The sequence below is a fragment of the Urocitellus parryii genome, chromosome 6 (genome assembly GCF_045843805.1).
Source record: "Urocitellus parryii isolate mUroPar1 chromosome 6, mUroPar1.hap1, whole genome shotgun sequence".
NCBI lineage: Eukaryota > Metazoa > Chordata > Mammalia > Rodentia > Sciuridae > Urocitellus > Urocitellus parryii.
In genome coordinates this window covers 77,964,120-77,985,532 of record NC_135536.1, presented here as the reverse complement: position 1 = coordinate 77,985,532, position 21,413 = coordinate 77,964,120, and the positions used below count along the sequence as shown (strand labels likewise).

Genomic DNA, 21,413 nt, shown 5'->3' with positions numbered 1-21,413 from the left:
TCCCCCCATATTCTCTCCAGCATTTATTATTGTTTGTATCCTTAATGGCTGCCACTCTAACTGGAGGGAAATGAAATCTCAGTATAGTCCCAATTTGCATTTCCCTGACTGCTAATGATGTTGAACATTTTTTCATATATTTGTTGGCCAATAATTTTTTCATATATTTGTGTTTCTTCTTTTAAGAAGTGTCTGGTTAGTTTATTTGCCCATTTATTAATTGGGCTATTTGCTTTTTTTGGTGTTGAGTTTTTTGAGCCCTTTATATATTCTGGATATTAATTCTCTGTCAGAAGAATAGCTAGCGAAGATTTTTTCCCATTCTGTAGGTTCTCTCTTCATATTCTTATTTCCTTTGCTTTCCAGAAGATTTTTAATTTGATGTCATCCCATTTATTAATTCCTTGAATTAATTCCTTAGCTACAGATACTGAGAAAGGTGTTGCCTGTGCCTACATGCTGGGGTACTGAACCTATGTTTTCTTCTAGGAGTTGCAGAGTTTCTGGTAAACTTTGTGCAGTGTGAGAGAGAAGGATCTGGTCTTACATTCTTCTACATATGAATAACTGGTTTTTCCAGCCCTATTTGTTTTTTAAAAGGCTGTCTTTTCTTCAACATGTTTTTACCAACTTTGTAATAGATCAGATGACTGTAGGGCTGACTGTATTCTATTCTGTACCATTGGTCTATGTGTGTGTTTTAATACCAGTACCATGTAGTTTTGTTGCAACACCTCTGTAGTATAATTTGAAGTCAGGTATTGTGATGCCTCCAGCGTTGTTTTTTTTGGTTAAAAATTGCATTGGCTATTTTGGATCTTTTTATTCTTTCAAACACTTTTTCTAGTTCTGTGAAGAATGTCATTGGTATTTTGTTCAGGACTACACTGAATCTGTATATTGTTTTGGTAATATGGCCATTTTAACAATATATTTTAATTATCCACAAACATGGAAAGTCCTTCCATTTTCTGTGTCCTTTTCAATTTTCTTCAGTGTTCTATAGTTTTCATTGCAGCAATCTTTTACCTCCGTGGTAAATGATTTATTTTACCATGTGGTAAAAGATCTATTTCCTAGAGTTTTTGTTTTAGGCTATTGTGAATGGGCTATTGATTTTTGCACGGTGATTTTGTAACTTACAATGTTATTGAATTTGTTTATTAGCTTTCGCAATCTTCTGGTAGATCTTCTAAGTATAGAATTATATCATCTATAATTTGACTTCTTCCTTTCCTATTTTTAATCCCTTTTATTTCCTTCTCTTGCCTAATTGCTCTGGCTAGAATTTCTAATACTACATTAATTAGGAATGTTGAGAGTGGACATCCTTGTTTTGTTTTGGATTTTAAAGGAAATGCTTTCAGTTTTTCCTCCATTCATTATGATATGGGCTTTCTGTTTGTATATGGCCTTTATGATGTTGAGGTAAGTTCCTTCCATCCCTAGTTTCTTTGGTGTTTTTATCATGAATGGATGCTTACTTTTGTTGAAGGCTTTCTCTGCACCTATGGGATGACTCTGTGATTTTGGTCCTGAATTCTTTTTATATGGTAAATAATACTTACTGATTTGCATATGTTAAACCATCCTTGCAATCCTAGAATAAAACCAACCTGGTCATGATGTACACTCTTAATATGTTGTTGAATATGATTTGTTAATATTTTATTAAGGAGTTCTACATTTAAGTTCATCAGGCATATTGGTTGGTATTTTTCTTTCTTCAATGTGCTCTTATCTGGCTTTTGTAAGAGTATTACTAGCTTCATAGAATCAATCTGGAAGTGTTTCACCTCTATTTGAAAGGCCTAGGCATTAGTTTGGGTCTGGTAGAATGCAACTGAGAATCCATCTGGTCTTGGGCTTTTCTTTGTTGGAAGACTTTTTTTTTTTTTTTTTTACTTTATTTATTTAAAGTTTTTTAGGTGGACACAATATTTTATTTCTACGTGGTATTGAGGATCGAACCCAGCGTGCCGTGCATGTCAGGCGAGCACGCTACCGCTTGAGCCACATCCCCAGGCTTACTTTATTTTTTATGTGGTGCTGAGGATTGAACTAGACAAGCACTCTACCACAACCCCAGCCTCTGTTGGAAGACATTTTAATACTGCTTCTTATTGCTAGTTCTTGTTCTGTTTAGGTTTTCTATTATCTCTGGATTCATACATATCTAGAAATATATCCATTTCTTCTAGGTTTTCCAATTTATTGAACTATGTGTTTTCTTTTTCTTTCTTTTTTTTTTTTTTTTTAGAAAGAGAGAGAGAGAGAGAGAGAGAAATTTTTTAATGTTTATTTTTTAGTTTTCGGGGGACATGACATCTTTCTTTGTATGTGGTGCTGAGGATCGAACCCAGGCCGCACGCATGCCAGGCGAGCGCCCTACCGCTTGAGCCACATCCCCAGCCCTGAACTATGTGTTTTCAAAATAGTCCCTAATGATCCTCTGGATTACTGTGATGTATAAGGTGATTTCTCCTTTTTCATCTCCAATTTTATTAGTTCATATCTTTCTTTTGATTTGTTTGGCTAAGGATTTGTCAATCTTATTTATCTTTCCAAAGAGCCAACTATTCATTAATCCTTTGTGTTTATTTTTTATCCTCAATTTTACTGATTTTAGCCTTAATCTTATTTTACCTCCTTCTACTGAGTGGAACTGCTTTATTTTTGTTTATCAAGGAACTTTTATATATGAATTCATAGCAATTTTCCATTTAGACTGCCTTCACTGTGTCCCAGAAGTTCAGGTATGTTGTATCACTATTCTTGCTTGATTTTAACAATTTTTAAATTTCTCTCCTGATTTCTTTTGTCATTGATCATTCAAAAGTGTACTGTTCAATTTCCATGCATTTATATAGTTTCCATACATTCTTTTATATTTATTTCTAATTTCATTCCATTATGATCAGACAAGGTGCAAGAAATTAAATTGATTTTTTAATATTTGCTAAGAATTGCATTGTGGTCTAAAATAGTCTATTTTGAAAAAGATTCTAGAGGCTGGGGTTGTGGCTCAGTGGTAGAGTGCTTGCCTAGCATGCTTGAGGCACTGAGTTCGATCCTTAGCACCATATTAATGTAAAAATAAAGATGCTGTGTCCACTTAAAAAATTAAAAAAAAAAACAACAACAAAAACAAATATTTAAAAAGAAAAGGTTCTATGAACAGCTGCCATGAAAAGAGAATTTGGCTGTTGGATGAAATATTTTATATGTCTATTAAATCCATTTGACTTATAATATTTTCTAGGTTCGAAGAATCTTTACTGAGTATGTCTATATGACCTATCCATTGGTGAGACAGGTGTGTTGAAATCAACCAGTATTATTGTACTGGGATGCATCTGAGTCTTTTAAGCTGAATAGTGTTTTCTTCTTATTGGATTGTTCCCTTTACCAGTATAAAGTAACCCTGTCTCTTCTGATTAATTTTGGCTTGCAGTTGGCTTTGTGGGATATGAAAGCAGCTACTCCTGCTTATCTTTCAGACTCCATTTCCATCCTTTCACTTTCAGCCTGTGGCTGTCTTTGCCTATAAGGCTAGTGTCTTACAAACAATATATAGTTGGGTCTTATTTTTTAATCCATTCTGCCAGCCTCTCTCTTAATTAGAAAGTTTAGACTATTTACATTCAATGTCATTATACAGAGATGTTTGTTAACTCCTACTATGTTGATTTATTTCTGATGTTTAATTGGGTCCTGTTTCTCTTTTGCTTAGCTACTCTTCAAATGAGATGTCCATCTGCCAGCTCTGGGGTTTGTTTTATAGCTAGCTCTTTTCTATGTAGTATTTCTTTAAGTATTTTCTGTAGTGCTGGCTTAAAAGTCATATAAGGTTTCAGATTTTTTTTTTTTTTTTTTTTTATCTTGGAAGGATTTTCTCTTTTGGTTCTACAGGATAGCTTTTCTGGATATAGCAATCTTGGTTGTCAGGTTTAGAACACTTTATTCCAAGACCTCCTGGATTTTAGAGTTTGTAACGAGAACTCCAAAGTGATTATGATTGGCTTACCTCTAAATGTTACCTGATATTTTTCTCTTGAGACTTTCAAAATTCTCTTTGTTCTGTGTATTAATTATACTGTGCCATGGAGAAATTCTCTCTTTTGCTAGTCTATTTAGGGTTCTGAATGCCTCCTGTATGTGTATGTGAATGTGCATCTCTTTCTCAAACTTTGGAAAGTTTGAGAAACCTTAACATGATAACCATGCTATTAGCCTACATCTCACAACCCTCTTCCATTCCAGGAATTCTTAAATTTGGTCTCTTAATGTTATCTCAGATTTCTTTTTTGAGGGTGGGGGTGGGGTGGGGGGCGGTACTGGGGATTGAACTCGGGGGCACTCGACCACTGAGCCACATTCCTCAGTCCTATTTTGTATTATATTTAGAGAAAGGGTCTCACTGAGTTGGCTTAGTGCCTCACTGTTGCTGAGGTTGGCTTTGAACTTGCAATCTTTCTGCCTCAGAAATCTAATCATGGTTATTTTTTTTCTTTGTAATACTGTCTGTTCACAATTGGCCACTTTGTCTTTCAGCTCTGAGATTCTATCAGCATAGTATTATAGTTTCAACTGGACATTTGATTTATTGTCTTTCATTTCAAATATTCCTATTTCTTTCTTTTTCAGTATTTCTCTCTGTTGAATTTCTCATTCATACCCTGCTCTGTCTTCCTTAATTCATTCAACTGCTTTTCTGTGCTCTCTTGGAATTCATTGATCATTTTTATAATCTTCTTTTGAACTTTTTTTTTCCAGGGATGTACTGGGGATTGAACTCAAGGGCACTTGACCACTGAGCCACATCCCCAGCCCTATTTTGCATTTTATTTAGAGACAAGGTCTCACTTAGTGTCTCACTACTGTTGAGCCTGGCTTTGAACTCAAGATCCTCCTGCCTCAGCCTCTGGAGCTGGCTGGGATTACTACCACTGTGCCCAGCTCTTCTTTTGAAGTTTATGTCTGGTATTTCATCCACTTCAATATCTTTGCAGTCAGTTGCTGGTGAATTATGAACTTTAGGAGGTGTTGTGTTACTTTGTTTTTTCACATTTATTACATTCCTGTCATAGATTTCATGCATCTGTTGGGATGGATTTTTTTACACTCTTATGTGTAGATCTTTTTAGTGCACAGACCTATCCTGCCAAAGTCTTTTGGGACATCATGTTTTTGAGAACTTTTCAGTATGTCTCCAAGTTGGTTTTGTAGTATGGTTTCCCTGCTAGTTCTCTGGGGATAATTAGTGTATTTTAATAGTGCATTAGCTTGAGGTTTCCACTTCCCCAGTAGGTCTCAAAAAGAGTGAGAGCTTTCTTATAAATCTGGCAATTGTTTTGTGTACAACAGGGTTTATGATTATTATTCTTTCTTAACACCTCTGTATATTCTAAAAAGGTATAGGAGTAATCCAGATTGAAACCCTTTAAGATGTTGTGTCCAGAGCCTTTATGTTAATTCTGCTTTTACTGTAGGAATGGATGTCTCTAAGTAGGACCACCCACTTCTCCAGCCCCAGCTGTTCTTACTTGGGGCAAGCTGGTCCTAGTTTGGGGTTTGTCTCTTGTAGTCTCTGTATTAAAAAACTGTTGAAGTTTGAACACGGTTAGTTTGTGTGTAGAGCAAGATGCACTGTCTCTTGGCTAGATTTAGCTCAGCAGCAGTCTCTACCCTGTTAACTTATAGTGCCCCAGTAGTTTCCAGGTGTCTCATAGAAAAGCAGGAAACAAACAAAGAAGCAAACAACATACAGCATTAAAATAAATACCCAGTGCCTAATATGACATCTCTAACACTAACTACCACAAAAATGGGAATGGTGTGCCATCAACTGCCAATAGCAAAAACAATAAATAGCTGTGAATTAGATTTGGAATTAAAGTACACAGCAGGTTTCAACTATGCCATCCACAGTATTAATAACTGCAACAACATGAATGGTGGGGGTAGGAATTATATAAACCAACTAGTTCTAAAAGACAGTAAAAATGTAGTTCATTACAAGACAATATAATGTGATAGGAAGGTAAAAGAAAGTTTAAAATGTTAAAATGTTAACAGGGAGAAAACAGAAGAGCTGTAGAAGTGATGGGTATAAAGGGGGAGGAAAAAATAAAAGAAACAGCAGAGAAGGAAAAAATTAGAATTCGCTATTAGAAGGAGAGAAAGACAAGAAAAACAGAAATATCTACATCTGTGATCCAATCAGCACAGCAAGAACAAAGAACAAAAGAAAGGAAAATGCTGTTTTGTTTTTGTGTTGTGTATTTGGGATTAAACCCAGGGACACTTCACCACTGAGCTGCATCCTCATCCCTTTTAATTTTGAGAGGGTCTCACTAAGTTACTTAGGACCTCACTAAACTGCTGAGACTGGCCTCAACCTCGTGATCCTCCTGCCTCACCCTCCAGAGTTGCTGGGATTATATGCTTAATGATAAATGAAAGAACTGTTTCCACTGATGTGGTCAAATCTGTCAATGAGGATGATTACTGCCTATGCTTGACTATCCAGGGCTGTTTCTTCCTGGGCTATGTGTCCCTTACAGAGTGCAAGTGCTGGGGGTTGTTAAACCCTTCCTCTTTTTATGTTGCTCACTGAGCTACCAGCTTGATTGGTCTAAAACTGAAAGTGGTTCAAACACTTTTCAGCTTACTTTCTCACCAGTATACAGTAGGACAGAATGGGAAGTACAGTTGACTGGAGTTTTGCCCAGAAAGACCAAATCGATGCACTATAAGGGTTGGGCTGCTAGAGCTAAGTGGGGCCCCAAAGCACTCTTGGTACAGTACTATCTAATAAATGTAATGATCATAGAGTAGAGAGAAGATCCACAAGGGTACAGAAAGATAATATTAGAACACCTTTTCATATACTTATTTTTTTATCTAGAACTAGAAAAAAAATAAACTTTATATTACATAGTAGTAATATCCTATGTACCTCTGCACAGCATGAGGTACATAGGATATCTGAGGTAAACACGATACTTTCATTACATTAGCAAATCTCAAATTTTAATTGAGATTTTAAAAAATTGATTCAAACTTTTCTGCTTTGTATTAAATGGCTGCAAGAGTGTCCCCCCCACCCCCCACCTCAAGCTGGGATGTAGCTCAGTAGCAAAGTTCTTACCTTCCATATGTGAAGCCCTGGGTTCAATCCCCAATGCAAAAAAAAAAAAAAAAAAGAGAATCCCCCCAATATCTATTTTCATTTGTGGCTAATAAGAGCCACAATGGTCAAATGACAATGAAAAAGAAATTAAAGATGACTCTAATAAATAGATATTTCTTACATATTACATTACACATTAAATACTGTGTTCATGAATTATAAGATTCAACATTATTAAGAAGCCAATTCTCTCCAAATCAACCTAAGATTCAGTGGGAACCCAATTGTCCAAATTTTTTTTTTTCAGAAATTGTAAATTCATAAGGAAATAAAAACAATCCTAGAGGAAACAAAGCAATCTTTAAAAGAACAAAATTGGAAGTGATTTCAAACACCATAAAGTACATTAATGGAGTCAGTGCAATTATTGGCCAAATAAGATATAAAAATGAACGAAATGAAGAGAAGGCCCTGAAATAGACCTAGAAACAGGTAATCAATACTTTTTTGACAAAGGTGCCAAGGCAATTTCAAAGGAAAGGGAAAATCTTTTCAATAAATATTGGTGAACCATGAGAGATCCATATTGTTTTTAAAAAGAACAATGATCCTTAGCTAACTCGAATATACAACAATTAATTATAAATGGATCATACACTAAATATAACAGCCCAAAATATAAAACTAGAAGAAAACATAAGCAAATATTTCTTAGGATACACAAAAAACTGCCTCTTATTTAAAACAAAACAAAAACAAAAACACACCCTGCTCTTTAAAGACACTGTTGAAGAATTAAAAAGGCAAGCACATACTGGGACAAAATATTTGCAAGTATATCTGACATAAGACTTCTATTCAGAAGAATATATGAATCCATAAAACTCAACAAATAAGAATAGTATTGGGCTAAAGATCTGGACAGGAACTTCATCAGAGAATGGCCAAGAAACACTCAGAAAGATACCTGACATTAACCAGACATTTGGAGAATGTAAATTAAAACCATAATGAGATAGTTGTACACAACCATCAGAGTGGCCACCAATGTTGGATATTATGATACACACAGACTTGGAGGAAGAACTAGAGCTCTTATGCCTATCTGGTGTGAATGTAAAGTAAGATAATATGAAAATAGTTTGGCAGTTTGTTATAAACACACACCTACCATAAAACTCAGACATTCTTCTCCTAGTTATTTACCCATGAAAATGAAAAACACATTCATTATAGCTTTATTCATAAAAGCCAAAACTGGAAATAATTAAATGGATTAAAATGTGGCATTTGTATATCATGGGAAATACTAGTCATACAATGGAATACAACTCATCAATAAGAGAAACAAAACTATTAACACATATAATAAAATGAATCTCAAAAATTAATATGTTACTATATTAAAGGAAAGAAGTCCTTTAGAAAACATATGATTCCATTCACAGAATTCCAGAGAATGCCAGCAACTCCATAATGCCAGAGAAAGAAAAATGGTTGTTGGTAGTTTAAATTTGAAGTTTGATGGAAATACTCTATATATCTTTTCTGACTACGGTGTAACATTTGTCAAAACTCAAACTGTATATTTTAAATGGGTATAGTTTATTGTGTATCAATTATATCAATATAAAATGAATTAAAAATAGAAAATATGGTGAGATGGAGAGTCCCAAATTAAAGAAAAAAGCAGAAAAGTAGCAGAAGAAGCATGAAGTCTATTATGCCAAGTTTGGCAGCACTACACTATATTCCAGGGTATAAAAAGAATAAACAACACAATGCAAGTCACTGTATAACCTGTAATGCTACAGGTTGCTAAATTACTCAATCATAGTTTTACATGTGACAGTTTATAGCTACAGGAACCCTAGATCCAACCCAGTATTATAAAATTCAGGAAACTTTGTAGGAGAACTGAGACTACTAGGATCTGTCATACTGGAACAATTTAAGCTAAGAAACACACAGCCAAACCACCTGGATTCAAATCCTACCTCCACTATTAGCTGTGTGCCCTCAGGCAAGATATTCAACCTGTCCTTGTTTGCCTGGGTTTCCTCATTGGTGAGATGAAAACAATAGTAACTCCGAGATTGCTGTAAAAATTAAACGATACATAACAATTGCTTTGTGTGTATTAGGGATTAAAGGAGTCTCCTTTTATCCATGGGAGATTCATTCCAAGAACCCCAATGGGATGCTTGAAATTTCAGATAGCACTTAACCCCATATGTATGTGTGTGTGTAAATATGTATTTATTTACACACATATAAACAAACATGCACTTTTTCTTGATTATACCTACCTATGATAAAGTTTAATTTATAAATGAGGCACAGTAATGGGTTAACTCCAATAATAAAATAGAATAATTATTCTAATATACTCTAATAATAAAGTTATATGGACATGGTCTGTCTCTTTCTCACTGTACTACATTTGCCCTTCTTGTGATGATGCGAGATGACATTTAGTAAGTACTTCCAGGCTTCTCTTTGGCATATATGTATTGGTAGCATACTGCTCTTGCCCTGTGGGGCCATTATTAAGTAAAATAAGCTTTACTTGAACACAAAACACTGTATCAGTTATCTGATGACCAAGACAGCTCCTGAGTGACTAAAAGGCAGAAAGTTTATTAATACAGCCTGGATATGCAGGACAGGGTAAGACTTCACCTTGCTGCTCAGAATACTCAGAATGGGGCACAATTTTAAACTTATGAATTATTTTGGAATTTTCCATTAAATATTTTCAGTCTATGGTTGACTTTGGAAAGAGAAACTGAAACCTAGGAAAGTGAAAACTACAAATAAGGGGGGAGGGGATCTGTTGTAATATTTTTCCCTAATTATAAAAAATATACAATTGGTATAAACTTAGAAATACTACACACATGTAAGTCATTATAAATATTTTTCAGAAATGGAATAAACAATCGTTTAATAGCTGTATAATATTCTATAGGGTAAATGTATCATAATTGAACCATTCTTCTGATACTAAGCCCATTCATTATAAATTATGTTTCTACAAATACCTATGTACATCTTTTCCACACCGTTCTTTCTTTTAGAATTCATTAGAGTGGGATTATTAGATCAGAGGTTTATAATAAGGCAAAAGTGAGTAAGGCAGACATGTGTGTTCTTCTAAAAGCTTTGCTTATGTGAAAAACTACTTTATCTTGTTTAATCTTCATTTTTTTTTTGGCCAATAGAGATGTACATTTTCTCATGTGTTTTGGTCATTTACAAACACTTCCTAGATTTCTTCAAATCAAAGTTAATTTGAATATAAAAATTAATGAGATAGTAACTACTATAAAAGCATTCTTGACTTTTTAAAAAATTTATTTTGGGCTGGGATTGTGCCTCAGCGGTAGAGCGCTCGCCTCGCACGGGTGGGACCCGGGTTCGATCCTCAGCACCACATAAAAATAAAGGCACTGAGTTGTGTCCATCTACACCTAAAAAATAAATATTAAAAAAAATTTTAGACACAACACCCTATGTTTAAATAAGAAGCCAAAATAAATAATTTTAATAACTATGTGAGATTTTTGTCCACTGATATTTGTATGTCATTATTAGGAATACTCTGAAACACATTTAAGTTTCTTTTCTGTTCTATATTTTACAGGCTATTTTCTAGGGGGTGTTTTTCCAAAACTTGGGAATGAAATTAAGAAAAACTACCTGGAACAAATATGTGAGCAGAGAGTAGGTGAATATATTTACTCTTTAATTAATAATAATTTGGGGACTGGAGTTATGGCTCAGTGGTAGAGTACTTGCCCCTCACATGTGCAAGGCCCTGGGTTTTTGATCCTTAGCACCACATAAAAATAATAAATAAATAAATAGAAAAATAAAAGTTATAAAAGAAGTAATTTTGGATGAGCGTATCTTAAGTACCAAGCAGCAGAAACCATGTTAAAAAATAAATGCTTGTTCCTTAAATTGTCACTTTTTAAAAAACTTCCACTTATAAGTGACTTCTTTTTAAAAATAGTACTGCTATAGTTATGCAATTAAAAAAATCAAAGATTTTCTCCATTTTTGTGTATTCAAGAAATGAAGTTAATCCACTTATCCCCCAAAATAATTTTGGGGATAATTGTAATTGTAATTGCTATGACTGGGTACATTCAGAAATTCAGAAAATATTTCAAGTGTATCTTTTAAGCCTGCAACAGAGTCATTATCTCCTAGACTACTTTTATTAGTACATTTTAATTATACAGAATGATGAGTTTCACTGTGCATATTCATACGTGCAAATAATATACTTCAATCATATTTACCCCCACACTACTCTCTCTTTTCTTCCCTTCCTTTTCTCCTAAGCTAGACTTTTTAAAGGAATGAGATTTAACATGATCAGAGACCTAATGATTTATGATTTATGAACCCGGGTCCCGCCCGTGCAAGGTACACAATTCTTAGTGTACCCTCAACTTTAAATGTCAGTCGTGCCATGTTGGGAGGGAAGAAGGAAGTAGAAAACTCAAAGTTTCTGGCAATCAGTCATTTATGATACAATATTAAGTGAGGACAATGTGGTGGTGGCAATCTCTCTGTCTTTCCATTCAATCCCTCTAAATAAATCATATACTAGTACATGGTGGAAAATCTAAAAAGTACTGAAGGATATGAATCGAATCATGCCTGAGACACATGACAATCTTCTATCATAACTTGGTCACTGTACAGTGGAAGAGGGGAAAGCAAGCACGTGTTATTTGAAAAGTCTTCCCAAATGTTTCTGGCATGTTCCCTGGGGCTTCAGCATCACTGTACTGCGTCATTCATAATTGAGATTTTTGTTCCTAGGTAATTTCCTGTCCAACTCACAAACCAGCTATTAATGTAAGTAGAAAAATAAATATTGTTAACTAGCTTTTTGGTTAGTCATAAGTAGATGAAGCAGTTGACTAGTTGGACCCATGAGGATAGGATGTAAAGTCAATTATATTAAAAACACATTCTTTAAAAAATACATTCTATTTAAATAATATGCAAAATAAAATAATATTTAAAATACATTCAATGTTAAAATAATATTGAATATAATCTTAAAAACAATAATATTTAAAATACCAAATACATAATTCAATATTCCTAAGAATAGCAAATAGTCTCAGTAACTCAGGGGCTGTCATCAGTTTATTTTATAAAAGTTCTGTAGGTAATTCTAATTCCAACTTCTCCTTAAGGGATAAATACTAATTTAGAGAATTATTCTTCCCCTCACCTCCTCCCTTTATATGGATTGAACCCACAGGTGCTCCACCATGGAACTACTTCCCAAGCTTTTTTTATTTTTCATTTTAAGACAGAAGGTCTTGCTAAATTGGTGAGGCTAGCTTCCAACTTGCAATGTTTCCATCTCAGTGCCCCAAACTGCTAGGATTACAGGTGTGTGCCAAGACAACATCATGACATCTTATTTTCTAATGGTAGGTAGTCCCCTATTGGAACTGGGTAACACTGTGTGCACATTAAGTGTGAATAAGTAGTTTGCAATCTCATTATAACAATAACAAGAAAGTAAACCTAACTATCCACATAAGATACTAATTATTTCATTGATATAGGAATTTAAACTTATTTATTCTATGCCTTGTATTAAGAAGGAATTAAAGTAGTGAACTGGGGAATCCAAATCACAAGTGGGACTGGAGAATAACATAATTCTAAAATAAACATACCTAGAAGACTGTGGGACATGAAAACTTTAAATGGACATACCAATATATAAGACTATCTTATTTATGCTAAGTTTTAAAGTTCAGTAATAAAGATAAACTAGCATTTATGAACACCACACAAAGTAATGTTCTAGAACCTCTTTATAACGGATACACTATGTAAGAATGACATTTAAGGTTTATCATAAACAATGTAATATTATCAAAATGACAAATCTAGTCTAGATCGACTACAGAAGTATCTCATATATCAAAAACAATGAGGGTGAAGAACAAAGCAATGAGGTTTAAAATTTTTTTTGAGTTTCTGTTTAAATAAGTATATTGAACCTGTGCATTTTCTTTCATTTCTTTCCCAAATATCTATCTATATCTATAGGGATATATATATATATATCATATGCATACACACAATTACAACATAAACCTAAGAAGATGAAAAAGAAAAAGGAGGGGAAAATCATCAGGTGAGAAATGTCTGAAAAATTTTGGGAGATAGAAGCCAGATTAAGAAAAAATAAATAAATGACTTAGCAATGTGAAGAAATGAAAGTAGGAAATATTACTGGGAAATGCTCTGATTCATTGTGCTAAACATCAAGCACAATGCAGCACTGAAAACAAACCACAATAGATGAAAAAAGTGTAGTTTGCCCTAGTATCCCTTTCCTGGCTCCACAACTGGATTAAACTCACTTAACCTACCTTTCTAATCCTTTAGAGAAGGACCTGAATAGCCCCAAGGGACAAGATGTTTTCGATACTGACATTTGAAAAAGCTCACTCAGTATCCACAAACCTTGCAGAGGCAGTGATGAACTAAGTTCCATTCAACATAGAGCTTCCTATTAGGTTTTAAAATGCCCACATCCCTAAGTGTATGACAAGCCAATGATTACCAGTCATTTGAGAAAGGCCCACATGGTAGAAAAAATTCTAGAGATATCCTCTTAAGATTCCTACTCCTAGTTATACAAACGATAACCTAAGTAATGCTATGAAGAGACTTTGCAAATGGAATTAAGGTTACTTATCAACTCATGTTAGGGAGATAATCTGAGATTATCTGTGGGCTCAGAATAATCACATCAGTACTTACGAAGGAGAGGGAGGCAAAAGAGCATGGCAGAGGAGAGATGAAAGAGAAGGAGAGGTCAGGTAAACTTAAAGAGTAAGAACTTACTTGCTGCTGCTAGCTCTGAAGATGGAGGGAGAATTCTGCAAGGAATTCAAGAGGACTCTAGAAGCTGAAAATGTCCCCTTCACATAACCTGACAGAAATCTTAATACTACAATCATATGGCAAACTCTACCATGTAGAATTCATCTTCAGAACCTCAAGAAGGAAACAGTCCTGCTGACACTTATACTCCAGCCTTATAAGATTATAATCAAAGAACCCAGGTGAATCATACTGCTATGCACAGACTTTTAAGCTACAGACTGTGAATTACTAAATTTGTGTTGTGTTAGGTTGCTATATTTACAGTAATTTGTTATGGCAGCAATGGAATGCTAACAGAGCACTTGACATGAAAATCAGAGACCAAACAAAAAACCATGCAAGTGTACTTCAGTGATAGAGCTTATGCTTAGCATACACCAACACACATACAAAAAACAAAATATGACAAACACACAATTTAGGATAAACAGATATAATGCAGAGGACAAACAAAACATCCTTAATTAAAATGCAAGAACAAGCAGGCATGGTGGTACATGCCTATAATCCCAGCAGCTCGGGAAGCTGATAGGAGAATTGCAGGTTCAAAGCCAGCCTCAGTAATAGTGAGGTGCTAAGCAACTCAGTGAGACCCTGTCTCTAAATAAAATACAAAATGTGGGCTGGGGTTGTGGCTCAATAGTAGAATGCTTGCCTAGCATGTGTAAGGCACTGGGTTCAATCCTCAGCATCACACAGGAATAAACAAAATAAAGGTATTGTGTCCATCTACAACTAAAAATATTTTTTTAAATAAATAAAATAAAAAATTGGGCTGGGGATGTGGCTCAGTGGTTGAATGCCCCTGAGTTCAATCCCTACTAGCACAACGCCTCCACCAAAAAAAGAACGATAAGACAATGACATTTAAGAGATGAACAGGATATTATAAAGAACAGAGATTAAGAAAGAGATCTTGATAGGGCATGGTGGTGCACACCTGTAATCCCAGAGACTGAGGAAGCTAAGGCAGGAGGATCTCAAGTTTGAGGCTAACCTGGGCAACTCAAGCAAGACCTTTCCTTAAAATAAAAAATAAAAAGATTAGGGATGTAGCTCATTGATAGAATGCCCCTGAATTCAATTCTGAGTTCCACAATCCTGGGGGGTGGAGTAGGGGAAGGAGGGTTAGTTATCAATCTTGGATAAAAGAAAGAAACCTTGGAAATTAAAGTAGGGGTCCTTTCTATTTCTTTTCATTGTATTGTTAAGATATAATTTATATTAACTCCACAAATCTTAAATATATATTCACAAATGCCTGTTTAACAAACTGGATAAAAATAAAACACTAAAAATTAAAATCTGATAGGCACAATTTAAAGATTTAATAGAAGAGACATAAAGTTAGACATAAACCCAGAATAATGTTTGACTAACAAGCAAAGAAAAAAACAAAAATAAAGGGGAGGAAATCAAGGAAACATTACAAGAAAATTTCACAAAATTAAAAAAAAAAGAATGAAGATAAAACCTATAGCACAATGCCATGAAATTTTCAAAATGGAAGGGAAGAAAAGAGCCTAAAATTTGGCAGACAGAAAAAGCAGTCCACAGGAGAAGATGAAAATAAAAGCCAAGAACCATTAGGACTATTAATACCATACTGGAAAGCTAAAAGACAATTGAACATGACTTCCAAATTCTGAGGGGAAAATAATTTCTGCTTCATCAATTCCATCAAAGGGCAGAATAAAGACAATTTCAATGTAACATCTTAAAAATTGATATTCTATTCTTCTAATACTGATAAAGGATGTATCCTTCCAAACTCTGGGAACAAATAAACACTGAGTAAAATTATGAAGATCAAATGAGAGAGAAGACAGACATTTTTCTTGGACAATAGTAATAGTGAAAGTCAGTCCTCGGGCTATGACTATACATACTCCCTTGTTTGGAAATTCCCACTCTGTACTAGAACAGAATGGTGGATCCTTGGAGTATCTTGGAATAAAAAAAGTGGTCAGATAAATGACTGATTATTATCTAATAATGTATTTTATTATGTTGAAAAATACAGAAAATAATAATAGAAAGTAGAAGAATCAGCAATGTATGTATGTGTTGGAATCAAACAAAACGAGGGCTGGGGTTGTGGCTAAATGGTAAGAGCACTTGCCTAGCATGTGTATGAGGCACTGGGTTTGATCCTCATCATCACATAAAAACAAACACACAGATAAAGGTATCGTGTGTCCATCTACAACTAAAAAAAATTTTTTTAAACCCAAACGATAAAAACGCACATGAGACAGAAAAAGTAAAATACTTAAAGCTCAGCAAGAAAAACCACTGACCTTGTTAAAATAATATAAACATTGACACTGTTTTAGCAAAAAATTATAACAATTATAATAAGGATGGAAAGTCAACAGATATCTAAAAAGAAAGTCACAGATATCTAAAGTTGTTAAATCAAAAATAGTGTAAGAATATACAGTCAGCCTTCTGTGAGTCCACATGCATAAATAGAAAATATTCAAGAAAAAAATGTGTCTATACTGAACATAGATTCTCTTGTCATTATTAACTAAACAACATAATACAATGACCACTTACATATTATTTACATTGTATTATGTATAATAAGTGTACAGATTACATGCAAATAGTACACCATTTTACATAAGAGACTTGAGTGTTTGCAGAATTTGATATCTGCAAGGGTCCTGGAACCAATCTCTGACATACATCATGGGACAACGATATTTAGAATTATAAAAATAAAAGAAGGACTCAAAGAGTATGAAAATGGTAGAGAATATGACCAGGGGTTAGGGAGAAAAAGGGCAGAAACGTGGTTCTGTATTATGTCTTTTTACTTTAGTTCAGCATATGTTGCCTTGATTAAGAAAATAATTTTAAAAATCTCTCTGCTAACTGCACAAAGAATGAATTAGAAGGAACAAGGGATATACGAGACCCTTTACAAGGCCACTGAAAGAGTCTGGGGGAGAGATGGTGGTGGTGTGGGCTACCAATGCAGTGGAGGTGATGAAAATAAAGGCATATGAAAGGATTCCAGATGTATCTTGAAGGCAAAAAGAACATTCTGGATGGTAAATGAGATGTAAAGTGAGGAAGAGAATAGTTTTAAGGATGACTATTGTGTTAAGGATCTTTCCAGCATGTGTATCTGGAAGAGTAGAATCTTCTACTGTTATGAAGACTAGCAGGGGGAAACAAGAAGGGAAACCATAGAAATTTGGAAAGGAATACCATAAGCATAGCTTTGGACCTGTTAAATTGGAATTTCAGTGAAAGTCATGCTTTTGTTATTATGAATAATGTTTCAATGAGCAAAATAGGGCTTTCTGAAAAATATACAAAGCCAGAAGAAAGTCTATGCTAAATTAAGAATGGAGGGTCTCAACTAAGAAGGGATAACAGGGAATTGGATATACCTCCCTGCTTTGTTTAAACTATAACCAATAAAAGAAGAGAGAAGATTTTCAGACATAAGGCATCAGGAAGGAGCACAAAGGAGAAGAGAAACCAACAGGACAAACCTGGCTGTTTTTAAGTACACTAGCTTACTGCCATTTAACTGAGCTATCACAGATGGCATTAGGGATGCCAAGAACAAGACTATTTGAAAAGAGAAGGGAGCTACCTACAAGAGCTCTACAGAGTCTGCAGAATATCTGTGAGTTGATGAGAGGGAACTACCTAAGACTGGGAAGAACCAACAACTGAAATAGCTAATGTTCCACCAGGGACACTGCCTCTGCTCAGGGTATTAAGAAGAATCCCTCATGTCAGGTGAGGGAGGAAGGGGACAAGTTGGGTGTTGAGTGTTCTTGAGGGCCTGCAAGTATTAAGAGGTTATGCTGTGAAAAGCTATAAGTTTAGATTTTTAAAAAAGAAAACAGATCATGTTTTGAAGATCTGTATTACAGGTACTTCATTAGTTTGTAAGATACAAGTCTGAAATATCCAGCAGTCTGGTTTTCAAAATATCTGAATCATTGCAGTTACTTGGGAGAGTGAGTCAGGACCTTGTTGTGAGACAGGCAGAAGGGAAAAATCCAGTCATGATATTTTCTCTAGCAACAAACAAAATGTGGCAATCAAGGGACAGTAAAGTCTACCAGATGGGAGATATCAGTCAAGACAACACACAGCATAGAGTATCAGTGTTCCGGACATATCGGTATGTGAAAAGGGGGTATCAAATTTATGTGAAAGAGAAAGTAGAATATAGTGAATACATGGATAAAAAATAATGTGAGGTGACAGGCAACAATCATAGCTGATAACATTATATTTCTGATTGACTAGACAAAAGGAAAGACAGAATGGATGATTCTTTTTTGGTCATTGTTTGGTATGGTGCCATTTTTGAATCATGTATAGTCCTTATAGTTTCTAAGGACAAGAACTAAAATACTCTTTTATGTAAATGAGTGATAAATATTTTTCCTGTCACTATCTCTCCCCTTTCTGTGGCACAAACCTCAGTGGCTCCTGTCAAAAAAAAAAAAAAAAAAAAAAAAAGAATCCCAGAAGACTACCATCTTAGCAGCAAGGCTGTATTAGCCCTATGGTTAATGGCAGATCTGGATCTATGCTAATGAAGTTTAAAAGCAAGAACAGAAAGGATTTAACTGATTTCCATGTAATTTGACTAATGGCCAGAAAAATAGCCAATGTGATTTAAAAGTACATTAAAAGAATCCAGTCACCAAGCATGTAAAATTAGTCTTGCATTCAATCAAATATTACCAGGCATAAAATGAGGTGAGAAAACACAACTCAACAACTAACAATAAAGGAAAAGGAAGGAAAGGAGGGAGAAAGGGAAGCAGAAATTACTTGGATGAAAAATCCGTAATCAAAGATACTATAATAGCTATTATAAATACACTCCAGAGAGTGGAGGAAAACAAACATAATAAAGAAAAAATTATATATATAAAACCCAAATTTCCAGTAATGAAAAGTATATCTGAAATGAAAAATAAGCTGGATGGGTTAATAGCAGATACGCAGAAGAAAGATCACTGAACTTGAAGAAATAACAATGAATACTGTTTAAAATGAGGCATACAGAATGGATGGTTAGGGCTAGGGTTGTGGCTCAATGGTAAAGCGCTCGCCTAGCACCTGCGAGGTCCTGGGTTTGATCCTAAGCATCACATAAAAATATAAATAAATAAAATAAAGGCATTGTGTCCAACTACAAGTAAAAAATAAATATTAAAAAAAAGAATGATGGTTAAAGGGCTAGGGCTGTGGCTCAGTGGTAGAGCCCTTGCCTAGCACATGTGAGGCACTGGGTTTGATCATCAGCATCACACAAAGATAAATAAAGGTACTGTGTCCATCTACAACTAAAAAAAATTTTTTAAAAACGGATAGTTAAAAAAAACCAAAAAACTAGAGCATCAACAAGTGACTGTGAAACGGTAACAGTGTAACACAAATGAAACTGGAGGCTCATAAAGAGTAGGAGTTGGTGGGGTGGGGTGGGGTGGAGATGCCCCAAATTTTTTGAACTGATGTTTGAAAATTCTCTAAATTCATAGGTCTATAGATCTAAGAAACTCAACGAACCTAGAACAGAATACGTCCAATAAAAACTGTTCCAGGACACACTATAATTAAATTGTTGAACACCAGGGTAACAGTAAGTTCTTTAAAAAGGCAAACAGAAAACATACAGAGGAAGAAATAAAAGAATAGTAACAGAATTTGCTTAATTTATGCAAACCAGAAGACAACTGAAAGACACTGATTACTGGAGAGGGGAGATATCTAGAATTTTCTGAGTCATAATGTCTTTTTTAAAAATGAAGACAAAATTGAGACTTATAAACAAAAAGCTTATTACTTCAACACCAGCAGACCTGTACTACTGATGAGACAGGTTTGAGATGAGATTTCAGTAGATCCTCTGCTCTTAAATGGAGCTATACATACCTGGAGCCCATGAGGTCAACCCAACATGCTGAAGGACGGAAAGAGCCTGTCCCTGAACACAGCTGAATAACGTTCCAGCAATTACTTCCACTTTCTCACATAACTTATATTTATATGAAAAAGTAGGCCTGTTTAAATTTGGGTTCTGTTACTTGTAGCCAAAACACACATTATAAGGAGCAAAATATATGGAGAAAAGTAGTTTGAGAGTGAATTAATAAGAGGCACCAATTTGGGCTGGGTTTGTGGCTCAGTGACAGAGCGCTTGTCTCATATATGTGAGGCACCGGGTTCGATCCTCAGCACCACATAAAAACAAACAAACAAATATATAACTAAAAAAGTATTTTTTTAAAAAAGAGGCACCAATTTTTATAATTAAAAGAAAGCATAGTCTCTTTCTGAGGATAGAGACAAAAATAAGTAGAAGTTATAAAAGAACAGTTTGGTGAGTCTTCATTCCCTTTTTATCTGTATCTTTTCAGAAAAGCTAATCTTTATTGTTGAGACTAAAACAAACTGTGTATAAGTGTCCGTTCTATATAGCTTAACTTACCTACATCAAATTACTTTAATACTTAAAAGTTTTAACACAACTGAGTTCAGTTCATCTGAGTTCTGTTCCACTAGCACTGTATGTTTCTCTCTAACAGATACTTTTTGACTAGGGTAGAACAGAAAGAAAAATATATGAATTACTATGTCTTCTAATAACAGAACAAACCATACATCATATTATATAGAATGTTAACAAGTTCTAAATACAGAAAAAGAAGCATTTGTATATACATGTTTATGCATATTATACACATATTTATTTATTTATTTTGATACTAGAAAATGAACGCAGGGACGCTGTTATCATTGAGCTATACTCTACCCCTTTTTTAAAAAAAATATATTTTTTTTAAGAGAGAGTGAGAGAGAGAGGGGGACAGAGAGAGAGAGAGAGAGAGAGAGAGAGAGAGAATTTTAACATTTATTTATTTTTTCTTAGTTCTCGGCAGACACAACATCTTCGTTTTTTTGTATGTGGTGCTGAGGATCGAACCCGGGCCACACGCACGCTAGGCGAGCGCGCTACCGCTTGAGCCACATCTCCAGCCCCCCCCCCCAAAAAAAATATATTTTTAAGACAAGGTCCCACTAAGTTGTCCAGGTTGGCCTCCTGCCTCAGCCTTCTGAATGGCTGGGATTATAGGCCTGTGCCCACCACTCCAGACAAAACATCTGTTTTTATAATAGTAGCTCCATATTGATAAAATTCTAAGAGAAAAATTTGTTTCCGTATAATAGGGCTCTTACAAGATCTGCATTTCTGGATACATGTTAGATAAGACCTCAGCATTTTTTACCAACAGTTTCTTTCAAAAGGAAAATACAAATAAATTTCATTTAATCATTAGACAGA

General features: G+C 34.7%; 1 protein-coding gene and 1 pseudogene across 4 annotated transcripts in view; one reads left to right on the top strand and one right to left on the bottom strand.

The window, feature by feature from the left end:
• Fermt2 (FERM domain containing kindlin 2) overlaps positions 1–21,413 on the bottom strand; it is an 80,598-nt gene that overhangs the window by 26,628 nt on the left and 32,557 nt on the right. The window lies entirely within an intron of this gene.
• On the top strand, positions 17,956–18,436 carry LOC113198352 (single-stranded DNA-binding protein, mitochondrial pseudogene; annotated as a pseudogene).